We start from the raw sequence: 11,830 nt of genomic DNA, 5'->3' as shown, positions 1-11,830 counted from the left end.
TGAAATCTCAAAAATTGAAAATATAGTTTGTTAACCCTTTTATTTCTCAACAGGTGTTAGAGCATTGCTTCAAACTATGCAAGATAGTTCAATTGCATTATATGATGGTATGTATGGAAATGGTAAATTTTAGGGTTAGATATGGTTGTTTTTATTTAATTTAATTTGTTTTTTAATTTTATTTTTGTTTTTGAAGAAGAACAGGTCGAATTGACACTGCAACCACTAGTCGAGGACACCATCAATCAAGACGATGATGATGATGATGAGACACAAATACATGGTCACACACAGGAGGGACCAACACCACCTGATTTAAATACACCTGCTACAAGTCCAATGGTCAACGAATCTGACATTGATGAAACAGCAGAAGAAGTCAGACAACCTCCAATCACAGAGCGAACAAATGACATACAGGCACTGACAGATATGGCATCCTCATTTAGACAGGAACAAAGTGCTTTTTTTAAGGAACTCATTGAATTACAGAAACAAAGGAACAATATTCTGAAACGTGATTCAGAAATAAAAAGTGAATATTATAAAAAAAAAATAGAAATTATGAATAGGAGATCTCAGAATTGATACACAGAATCCAAAAAATTAAGTGTATATAATTTCTGGTTTTTAAATTCTGTTGTGATTTACATTTATTTTCGCTTTGTTTGTTTTAAAGTTTGTATTATTCATATTTATATATAGTTTGTTTTGGTTATATTTTCATTAAAGATATTTATCCCTTAATAAAAGAAACATTTTTGATAAATAAGCAAAAGTTTTATTTTTTCAAATGGGTGGAGTTAACTTCAATATCAAAGAATTGTGTACATTTCTTATAAAAGAATTAAAACTCTGGGTGATGACATGTATTCTGAAAAAAAAAAAAAGAAATATTAGTAATTCAAATACATAAAATTTAATAGAATAATACACAATTCTAAATAGTTTGCAATAATACTTACATGAAAAATATCTTTCAATAATTTCCAATCTATTTTGTACACCTGCCCTTGTAGTGTGTCTGCCTATAATTTCTTGAGGGATATAAGTGTCATCTGTGGGATCATTGGGACACTCCTCCTCTAAATTGCCTTGGGAAATTGCAATGTTGTGCAACATGCATGCAACTAGAATTATATCATTACATTTTTCAGGCGAATATTGAAGTGCTCCTCCAGACCTATCCAAAACTCTGAAACGCATTTTTAAAACCCCAAAAGTTCTTTCGATAGCACTTCTTGTGCTACGGTGGGATTCATTAAATTTAATTTCTCCTCTGGTATGTGGCATTGGGACAGGTGTCAACAGCCAAGTTCGGCACGGATAACCACTATCACCTATTTTTTAAAAAGAAAAATTGATTAGAGATTATAAATAATTTAACCATTACAATTAATCATAATTCATATATATATTTATGACATGTATAAAGTGCAAATCAGAAAAAAACTTCCAAAAAATACAGAGAACTGATTGCATTATAATTAGATTATATGGAAATAAGTTCATATTTACCTAATAGCCAACCGTGTGGCATGTTGCCCTGTTCAAAAGCAGAAAATAGTGCAGATTGTTTTAGGGTGTGGAAATCATGACATGATCCAGGAAACCCAGATCGAACAGCCCAAATTCTAAGGTTTGCATCACACACAGCCTGTATGTTTAGGGAATGAAAGCTTTTCCTGTTCCTATATTGCTCCTCCCTTAGGGATGGTGGTCTAAGAGCAATATGGGTGCAATCTATAGCACCAAGAACATTGGGCATACCGGCTACTTGGTAAAAGTTGGACTTCACTGTATGCCATTCATGCACATTCCTAGGAACATAAATAAATGTAGAAAGATGTTTTAGAATTGCTTTTAAAACAATTGTTAAATGGCGGCAAAATGAAGGCTGACTCATGCCCACAACATCACTGGATACAGCCTGAAAAGATCCGGTTGCCAAAAAATGTAAAACTGCAAGTAATTTCAAAAGCCCAGGTATTGCCCTTGTTCTTCTGGTTCGGGGATCAATGTCATTTTTAATCAGAGAATAAAGATTCAAAATGCTTTCTCGGTTTATCCTGAATTTGCGCTTAATTTCACGATCGATAATGCCTCAAGTCCACAACGGGGCAAAAACAATCGAGGAACTCTTTGCCGTCTCCGGAACATATTTCCATCATTTTCACGATTTTCATGGGACTGAGCAAGAGAAATAGCGGCCAAAAAAAAAACAAAACTCCATCTTCTATGAATAAAATATGGGAGTAATTTGTAAGTTCTCCTACTTGGTTATGGAGTATTTTCACGGTCTGATTTATCGGAGAATTATAGGTTCTCCTTTGGTGCAAAATAATGATAAATATGATTTTCGGCGATTTGTTGGGAGTATTTCTAAAAATACGACTGAAATCCATTGTTTTTTGGCTGTATTTGGCGCACCTGTGCGCCTTGGCGAGAGCGAAAAACTGGTCGTATTTTTAGGTCGTATTACAGCTTATTTTGGGCGTAAAATGTGTTGATAAATAGGAGAATAAATCCGACAGAGTAATTATAGGCGCAAAAGTAGGAGAATTATGATGATAAATAGAGCCCATAGTGTAGCTGTAATGCACTAGTAGAGGATATGACAGTGACAATGTGCTCAGTGCTAGTGAAAGGGCTAATATATATTGTGTAGCTTTATGTATATAGTGTAACTGTAATGCACTAGTAGAGGATATGACAGTGACAATGTGCTCAGTGCTAGTGAAAGGGCTAATATATATTGTGTAGCTTTATGTATATAGTGTAGCTGTAATGCACTAGTAGAGGATATGACAGTGACAATGTGCTCAGTGCCAGTGAAAGTGCTAATATATATTGTGTAGCTTTATGTATATAGTGTAGCTGTAATGCACTAGTAGAGGATATGACAGTGACAATGGGCTCAGTGCTAGTGAAAGTGCTAATATATATTGTGTAGCTTTATGTATATAGTGTAGCTGTAATGCACTAGTAGAGGATATGACAGTGACAATGTGCTCAGTGCTAGTGAAAGTGCTAATATATATTGTGTAGCTTTATGTATATAGTGTAGCTGTAATGCACTAGTAGAGGATATGACAGTGACAATGTGCTCAGTGCTAGTGAAAGTGCTAATATATATTGTGTAGCTTTATGTATATAGTGTAGCTGTAATGCACTAGTAGAGGATATGACAGTGACAATGTGCTCAGTGCTAGTGAAAGTGCTAATATATAGTGTGTAGCTTTATGTATATAATGTAGCTGTAATGCACTAGAAGAGGATATGACAGTGACAATGTGCTCAGTGCTAGTGAAAGTGCTAATATATATTGTGTAGCTTTATGTATATAGTGTAGCTGTAATGCACTAGTAGAGGATATGACAGTGACAATGTGCTCAGTGCTAGTGAAAGTGCTAATATATATTGTGTAGCTTTATGTATATAGTGTAACTGTAATGCACTAGTAGAGGATATGACAGTGACAATATGCTCAGTGCCAGTGAAAGTGCTAATATATATTGTGTAGCTGCACTAGTAGAGGATATGACAGTGACAATGGGCTCAGTGCTAGTGAAAGTGCTAATATATATTGTGTAGCTTTATGTATATAGTGTAGCTGTAATGCACTAGTAGAGGATATGGCAGTGACAATGGGCTCAGTGCTAGTGAAAATGCTAATATATATTGTGTAGCTTTATGTATATAGTGTAGCTGTAATGCACTAGTAGAGGATATGACAGTGACAATGTGCTCAGTGCCAGTGAAAGTGCTAATAGATATTGTGTAGCTTTGTGTATATAGTGTAGCTGTAATACACTAGTAGAGGATATGACAGTGACAATGGGCTCAGTGCTAGTGAAAGTACTAATATATATTGTGTAGCTTTATGTATATAGTGTAGCTGTAATGCACTAGTAGAGGATATGACAGTCACAATGTGCTCAGTGCTAGTGAAAGTGCTAATATATATTGTGTAGCTGTATGTATATAGTGTAGCTGTAATGCACTAGTAGAGGATATGACAGTGACAATGTGCTCAGTGCCAGTGAAAGTGCTAATATATATTGTGTAGCTTTATGTATATAGTGTAACTGTAATGCACTAGTAGAGGATATGACAGTGACAATGTGCTCAGTGCCAGTGAAAGTGCTAATATATATTGTGTAGCTTTATGTATATAGTGTAGCTGCACTAGTAGAGGATATGACAGTGACAATGGGCTCAGTGCTAGTGAAAGTGCTAATATATATTGTGTAGCTTTATGTATATAGTGTAGCTGTAATGCACTAGTAGAGGATATGACAGTGACAATGTGCTCAGTGCTAGTGAAAGTGGAAATATATATTGTGTAGCTTTATGTATATAGTGTAGCTGTAATGCACTAGTAGAGGATATGACAGTGACAATGGGCTCAGTGCTAGTGAAAGTGCTAATATATATTGTGTAGCTTTATGTATATAGTGTAGCTGTAATGCACTAGTAGAGGATATGACAGTGACAATGTGCTCAGTGCCAGTGAAAGTGCTAATATATATTGTGTAGCTTTGTGTATATAGTGTAGCTGTAATACACTAGTAGAGGATATGACAGTGACAATGGGCTCAGTGCTAGTGAAAGTGCTAATATATATTGTGTAGCTTTATGTATGTAGTGTAGCTGTAATGCACTAGTAGAGGATATGACAGTGACAATGTGCTCAGTGCTAGTGAAAGTGCTACTATATATTGTGTTGCTTTATGTATATAGTGTAGCTGTAATGAACTAGTAGAGGATATGACAGTGACAATGTGCTCAGTGCTAGTGAAAGTGCTAATATATATTGTGTAGCTTTATGTATATAGTGTAGCTGTAATGCACTAGTAGAGGATATGACAGTGACAATGTGCTCAGTGCTAGTGAAAGTGCTAATATATATTGTGTAGCTTTATGTATATAGTGTAGCTGTAATGCACTAGTAGAGGATATAACAGTGACAATGTGCTCAGTGCTAGTGAAAGTGCTAATATATATTGTGTAGCTTTATGTATATAGTGTAGCTGTAATGCACTAGTAGAGGATATGACAGTGACAATGTGCTCAGTGCTAGTGAGAGTGCTAATATATATTGTGTAGCTTTATGTATATAGTGTAACTGTAATGCACTAGTAGAGGATATGACAGTGACAATGGGCTCAGTGCTAGTGAAAGTGCTAATATATATTGTGTAGCTTTATGTATATAGTGTAACTGTAATGCACTAGTAGAGGATATGACAGTGACAATGGGCTCAGTGCTTGTGAAAGTGCTAATATATATTGTGTAGCTTTATGTATATAGTGTAGCTGTAATGCACTAGTAGAGGATATGACAGTGACAATGGGCTCAGTGCTAGTGAAAGTGCTAATATATATTGTGTAGCTTTATGTATATAGTGTAGCTGTAATGCACTAGTAGAGGATATGACAGTGACAATGGGCTCAGTGCTAGTGAAAGTGCTAATATATATTGTGTAGCTTTATGTATATAGTGTAGCTGTAATGCACTAGTAGAGGATATGACAGTGACAATGTGCTCAGTGCCAGTGAAAGTGCTAATAGATATTGTGTAGCTTTGTGTATATAGTGTAGCTGTAATACACTAGTAGAGGATATGACAGTGACAATGGGCTCAGTGCTAGTGAAAGTACTAATATATATTGTGTAGCTTTATGTATATAGTGTAGCTGTAATGCACTAGTAGAGGATATGACAGTCACAATGTGCTCAGTGCTAGTGAAAGTGCTAATATATATTGTGTAGCTGTATGTATATAGTGTAGCTGTAATGCACTAGTAGAGGATATGACAGTGACAATGTGCTCAGTGCCAGTGAAAGTGCTAATATATATTGTGTAGCTTTATGTATATAGTGTAGCTGCACTAGTAGAGGATATGACAGTGACAATGGGCTCAGTGCTAGTGAACGTGCTAATATATATTGTGTAGCTTTATGTATATAGTGTAGCTGTAATGCACTAGTAGAGGATATGACAGTGACAATGTGCTCAGTGCTAGTGAAAGTGGAAATATATATTGTGTAGCTTTATGTATATAGTGTAGCTGTAATGCACTAGTAGAGGATATGACAGTGACAATGGGCTCAGTGCTAGTGAAAGTGCTAATATATATTGTGTAGCTTTATGTATATAGTGTAGCTGTAATGCACTTGTAGAGGATATGACAGTGACAATGGGCTCAGTGCTAGTGAAAGTGCTAATATATATAGTGTAGCTTTATGTATATAGTGTAGCTGTAATGCACTAGTAGAGGATATGACAGTGACAATGGGGTCAGTGCTAGTGAAAGTGCTAATATATATTGTGTAGCTTTATGTATATAGTGTAGCTGTAATGCACTAGTAGAGGATATGACAGTGACAATGGGGTCAGTGCTAGTGAAAGTGCTAATATATATTGTGTAGCTTTATGTATATAGTGTAGCTGTAATGCACTAGTAGAGGATATGACAGTGACAATGTGCTCAGTGCCAGTGAAAGTGCTAATATATATTGTGTAGCTTTGTGTATATAGTGTAGCTGTAATACACTAGTAGAGGATATGACAGTGACAATGGGCTCAGTGCTAGTGAAAGTGCTAATATATATTGTGTAGCTTTATGTATATAGTGTAGCTGTAATGCACTAGTAGAGGATATGACGGTGACAATGTGCTCAGTGCTAGTGAAAGTGCTAATATATATTGTGTAGCTTTATGTATATAGTGTAGCTGTAATGCACTAGTAGAGGATATGACAGTGACAATGTGCTCAGTGCTAGTGAAAGTGCTAATATATATTGTGTAGCTTTATGTATATAGTGTAGCTGTAATGCACTAGTAGAGGATATGACAGTGACAATGTGCTCAGTGCTAGTGAAAGTGCTAATATATATTGTGTAGCTTTATGTATATAGTGTAGCTGTAATGCACTAGTAGAGGATATAACAGTGACAATGTGCTCAGTGCTAGTGAAAGTGCTAATATATATTGTGTAGCTTTATGTATATAGTGTAGCTGTAATGCACTAGTAGAGGATATGACAGTGACAATGTGCTCAGTGCTAGTGAAAGTGCTAATATATAGTGTGTAGCTTTATGTATATAGTGTAGCTGTAATGCACTAGTAGAGGATATGACAGTGACAATGTGCTCAGTGCCAGTGAAAGTGCTAATATATATTGTGTAGCTTTATATATATAGTGTAGCTGTAATGCACTAGTAGAGGATATGACAGTGACAATGTGCTCAGTGCTAGTGAAAGTGCTAATATATATTGTGTAGCTTTATGTATATAGTGTAGCTGTAATGCACTAGTAGAGGATATGACAGTGACAATGTGCTCAGTGCTAGTGAAAGTGCTAATATATAGTGTGTAGCTTTATGTATATAGTGTAGCTGTAATGCACTAGTAGAGGATATGACAGTGACAATGTGCTCAGTGCCAGTGAAAGTGCTAATATATATTGTGTAGCTTTATATATATAGTGTAGCTGTAATGCACTAGTAGAGGATATGACAGTGACAATGGGCTCAGTGCTAGTGAAAGTGCTAATATATATTGTGTAGCTTTATGTATATAGTGTAGCTGTAATGCACTAGTAGAGGATATGACAGTGACAATGTGCTCAGTGCTAGTGAAAGTGCTAATATATATTGTGTAGCTTTATGTATATAGTGTAGCTGTAATGCACTAGTAGAGGATATGACAGTGACAATGTGTTCAGTGCTAGTGAAAGTGCTTATATATATTGTGTAGCTTTATGTATATAGTGTAGCTGTAATGCACTAGTAGAGGATATGACAGTGACAATGGGCTCAGTGCTAGTGAAAGTGCTAATATATATTGTGTAGCTTTATGTATATAGTGTAGCTGTAATGCACTAGCAGAGGATATGACAGTGACAATGTGCTCAGTGCTAGTGAAAGTGCTTATATATATTGTGTAGCTTTATGTATATAGTGTAGCTGTAATGCACTAGTAGAGGATATGACAGTGACAATGGGCTCAGTGCTAGTGAAAGTGCTAATATATATTGTGTAGCTTTATGTATATAGTGTAGCTGTAATGCACTAGTAGAGGATATGACAGTGACAATGTGCTCAGTGCTAGTGAAAGTGCTAATATATAGTGTGTAGCTTTATGTATATAGTGTAGCTGTAATGCACTAGTAGAGGATATGACAGTGACAATGTGCTCAGTGCCAGTGAAAGTGCTAATATATATTGTGTAGCTTTATGTATATAGTGTAGCTGCACTAGTAGAGGATATGACAGTGACAATGGGCTCAGTGCTAGTGAAAGTGCTAATATATATTGTGTAGCTTTATGTATATAGTGTAGCTGTAATGCACTAGTAGAGGATATGACAGTGACAATGTGCTCAGTGCTAGTGAAAGTGGAAATATATATTGTGTAGCTTTATGTATATAGTGTAGCTGTAATGCACTAGTAGAGGATATGACAGTGACAATGGGCTCAGTGCTAGTGAAAGTGCTAATATATATTGTGTAGCTTTATGTATATAGTGTAGCTGTAATGCACTAGTAGAGGATATGACAGTGACAATGTGCTCAGTGCCAGTGAAAGTGCTAATATATATTGTGTAGCTTTGTGTATATAGTGTAGCTGTAATACACTAGTAGAGGATATGACAGTGACAATGGGCTCAGTGCTAGTGAAAGTGCTAATATATATTGTGTAGCTTTATGTATGTAGTGTAGCTGTAATGCACTAGTAGAGGATATGACAGTGACAATGTGCTCAGTGCTAGTGAAAGTGCTACTATATATTGTGTAGCTTTATGTATATAGTGTAGCTGTAATGCACTAGTAGAGGATATGACAGTGACAATGTGCTCAGTGCTAGTGAAAGTGCTAATATATATTGTGTAGCTTTATGTATATAGTGTAGCTGTAATGCACTAGTAGAGGATATGACAGTGACAATGTGCTCAGTGCTAGTGAAAGTGCTAATATATAGTGTGTAGCTTTATGTATATAGTGTAGCTGTAATGCACTAGTAGAGGATATGACAGTGACAATGTGCTCAGTGCTAGTGAAAGGGCTAATATATATTGTGTAGCTTTATGTATATAGTGTAGCTGTAATGCACTAGTAGAGGATATGACAGTGACAATGTGCTCAGTGCTAGTGAAAGTGCTAATATATATTGTGTAGCTTTATGTATATAGTGTAGCTGTAATGCACTAGTAGAGGATATGACAGTGACAATGTGCTCAGTGCCAGTGAAAGTGCTAATATATATTGTGTAGCTTTATGTATATAGTGTAGCTGCACTAGTAGAGGATATGACAGTGACAATGGGCTCAGTGCTAGTGAAAGTGCTAATATATATTGTGTAGCTTTATGTATATAGTGTAGCTGTAATGCACTAGTAGAGGATATGACAGTAACAATGGGCTCAGTGCTAGTGAAAGTGCTAATATATATTGTGTAGCTTTATGTATATAGTGTAGCTGTAATGCACTAGTAGAGGATATGACAGTGACAATGTGCTCAGTGCCAGTGAAAGTGCTAATAGATATTGTGTAGCTTTGTGTATATAGTGTAGCTGTAATGCACTAGTAGAGGATATGACAGTGACAATGAGCTCAGTGCTAGTGAAAGTGCTAATATATATTGTGTAGCTTTATGTATATAGTGTAGCTGTAATACACTAGTAGAGGATATGACAGTGACAATGGGCTCAGTGCTAGTGAAAGTACTAATATATATTGTGTAGCTTTATGTATATAGTGTAGCTGTAATGCACTAGTAGAGGATATGACAGTCACAATGTGCTCAGTGCTAGTGAAAGTGCTAATATATATTGTGTAGCTGTATGTATATAGTGTAGCTGTAATGCACTAGTAGAGGATATGACAGTGACAATGTGCTCAGTGCCAGTGAAAGTGCTAATATATATTGTGTAGCTTTATGTATATAGTGTAACTGTAATGCACTAGTAGAGGATATGACAGTGACAATGTGCTCAGTGCCAGTGAAAGTGCTAATATATATTGTGTAGCTTTATGTATATAGTGTAGCTGCACTAGTAGAGGATATGACAGTGACAATGTGCTCAGTGCTAGTGAAAGTGGAAATATATATTGTGTAGCTTTATGTATATAGTGTAGCTGTAATGCACTAGTAGAGGATATGACAGTGACAATGGGCTCAGTGCTAGTAAAAGTGCTAATATATATTGTGTAGCTTTATGTATATAGTGTAGCTGTAATGCACTAGTAGAGGATATGACAGTGACAATGTGCTCAGTGCTAGTGAAAGTGCTAATATATATTGTGTAGCTTTATGTATATAGTGTAGCTGTAATGCACTAGTAGAGGATATGACAGTGACAATGTGCTCAGTGCTAGTGAAAGTGCTAATATATATTGTGTAGCTTTATGTATATAGTGTAGCTGTAATGCACTAGTAGAGGATATGACAGTGACAATGTGCTCAGTGCTAGTGAAAGTGCTAATATATAGTGTGTAGCTTTATGTATATAATGTAGCTGTAATGCACTAGAAGAGGATATGACAGTGACAATGTGCTCAGTGCTAGTGAAAGTGCTAATATATATTGTGTAGCTTTATGTATATAGTGTAGCTGTAATGCACTAGTAGAGGATATGACAGTGACAATGTGCTCAGTGCTAGTGAAAGTGCTAATATATATTGTGTAGCTTTATGTATATAGTGTAACTGTAATGCACTAGTAGAGGATATGACAGTGACAATATGCTCAGTGCCAGTGAAAGTGCTAATATATATTGTGTAGCTGCACTAGTAGAGGATATGACAGTGACAATGGGCTCAGTGCTAGTGAAAGTGCTAATATATATTGTGTAGCTTTATGTATATAGTGTAGCTGTAATGCACTAGTAGAGGATATGGCAGTGACAATGGGCTCAGTGCTAGTGAAAATGCTAATATATATTGTGTAGCTTTATGTATATAGTGTAGCTGTAATGCACTAGTAGAGGATATGACAGTGACAATGTGCTCAGTGCCAGTGAAAGTGCTAATAGATATTGTGTAGCTTTGTGTATATAGTGTAGCTGTAATACACTAGTAGAGGATATGACAGTGACAATGGGCTCAGTGCTAGTGAAAGTACTAATATATATTGTGTAGCTTTATGTATATAGTGTAGCTGTAATGCACTAGTAGAAGATATGACAGTCACAATGTGCTCAGTGCTAGTGAAAGTGCTAATATATATTGTGTAGCTGTATGTATATAGTGTAGCTGTAATGCACTAGTAGAGGATATGACAGTGACAATGTGCTCAGTGCCAGTGAAAGTGCTAATATATATTGTGTAGCTTTATGTATATAGTGTAACTGTAATGCACTAGTAGAGGATATGACAGTGACAATGTGCTCAGTGCCAGTGAAAGTGCTAATATATATTGTGTAGCTTTATGTATATAGTGTAGCTGCACTAGTAGAGGATATGACAGTGACAATGGGCTCAGTGCTAGTGAAAGTGCTAATATATATTGTGTAGCTTTATGTATATAGTGTAGCTGTAATGCACTAGTAGAGGATATGACAGTGACAATGTGCTCAGTGCTAGTGAAAGTGGAAATATATATTGTGTAGCTTTATGTATATAGTGTAGCTGTAATGCACTAGTAGAGGATATGACAGTGACAATGGGCTCAGTGCTAGTGAAAGTGCTAATATATATTGTGTAGCTTTATGTATATAGTGTAGCTGTAATGCACTAGTAGAGGATATGACAGTGACAATGTGCTCAGTGCCAGTGAAAGTGCTAATATATATTGTGTAGCTTTGTGTATATAGTGTAGCTGTAA

General features: G+C 35.9%; 1 long non-coding RNA gene across 1 annotated transcript; it reads right to left on the bottom strand.

The window, feature by feature from the left end:
• Positions 1-758: 758 nt before the first annotated feature.
• On the bottom strand, positions 759-1,332 carry LOC128659767 (uncharacterized). The gene is made up of 2 exons (XR_008402475.1): positions 966-1,332; positions 759-874 (listed from the first exon to the last, which is right to left on the bottom strand). It is a non-coding gene; the product is annotated as an uncharacterized LOC128659767 (long non-coding RNA).
• Positions 1,333-11,830: the final 10,498 nt, after the last annotated feature.

The sequence above is a fragment of the Bombina bombina genome, chromosome 5 (assembly GCF_027579735.1).
Source record: "Bombina bombina isolate aBomBom1 chromosome 5, aBomBom1.pri, whole genome shotgun sequence".
In the NCBI taxonomy this organism is placed as follows: Eukaryota; Metazoa; Chordata; class Amphibia; order Anura; family Bombinatoridae; genus Bombina; species Bombina bombina.
Note: the sequence above shows the minus strand (reverse complement) of the source record. Positions and strands in the feature narration are given on the sequence as shown.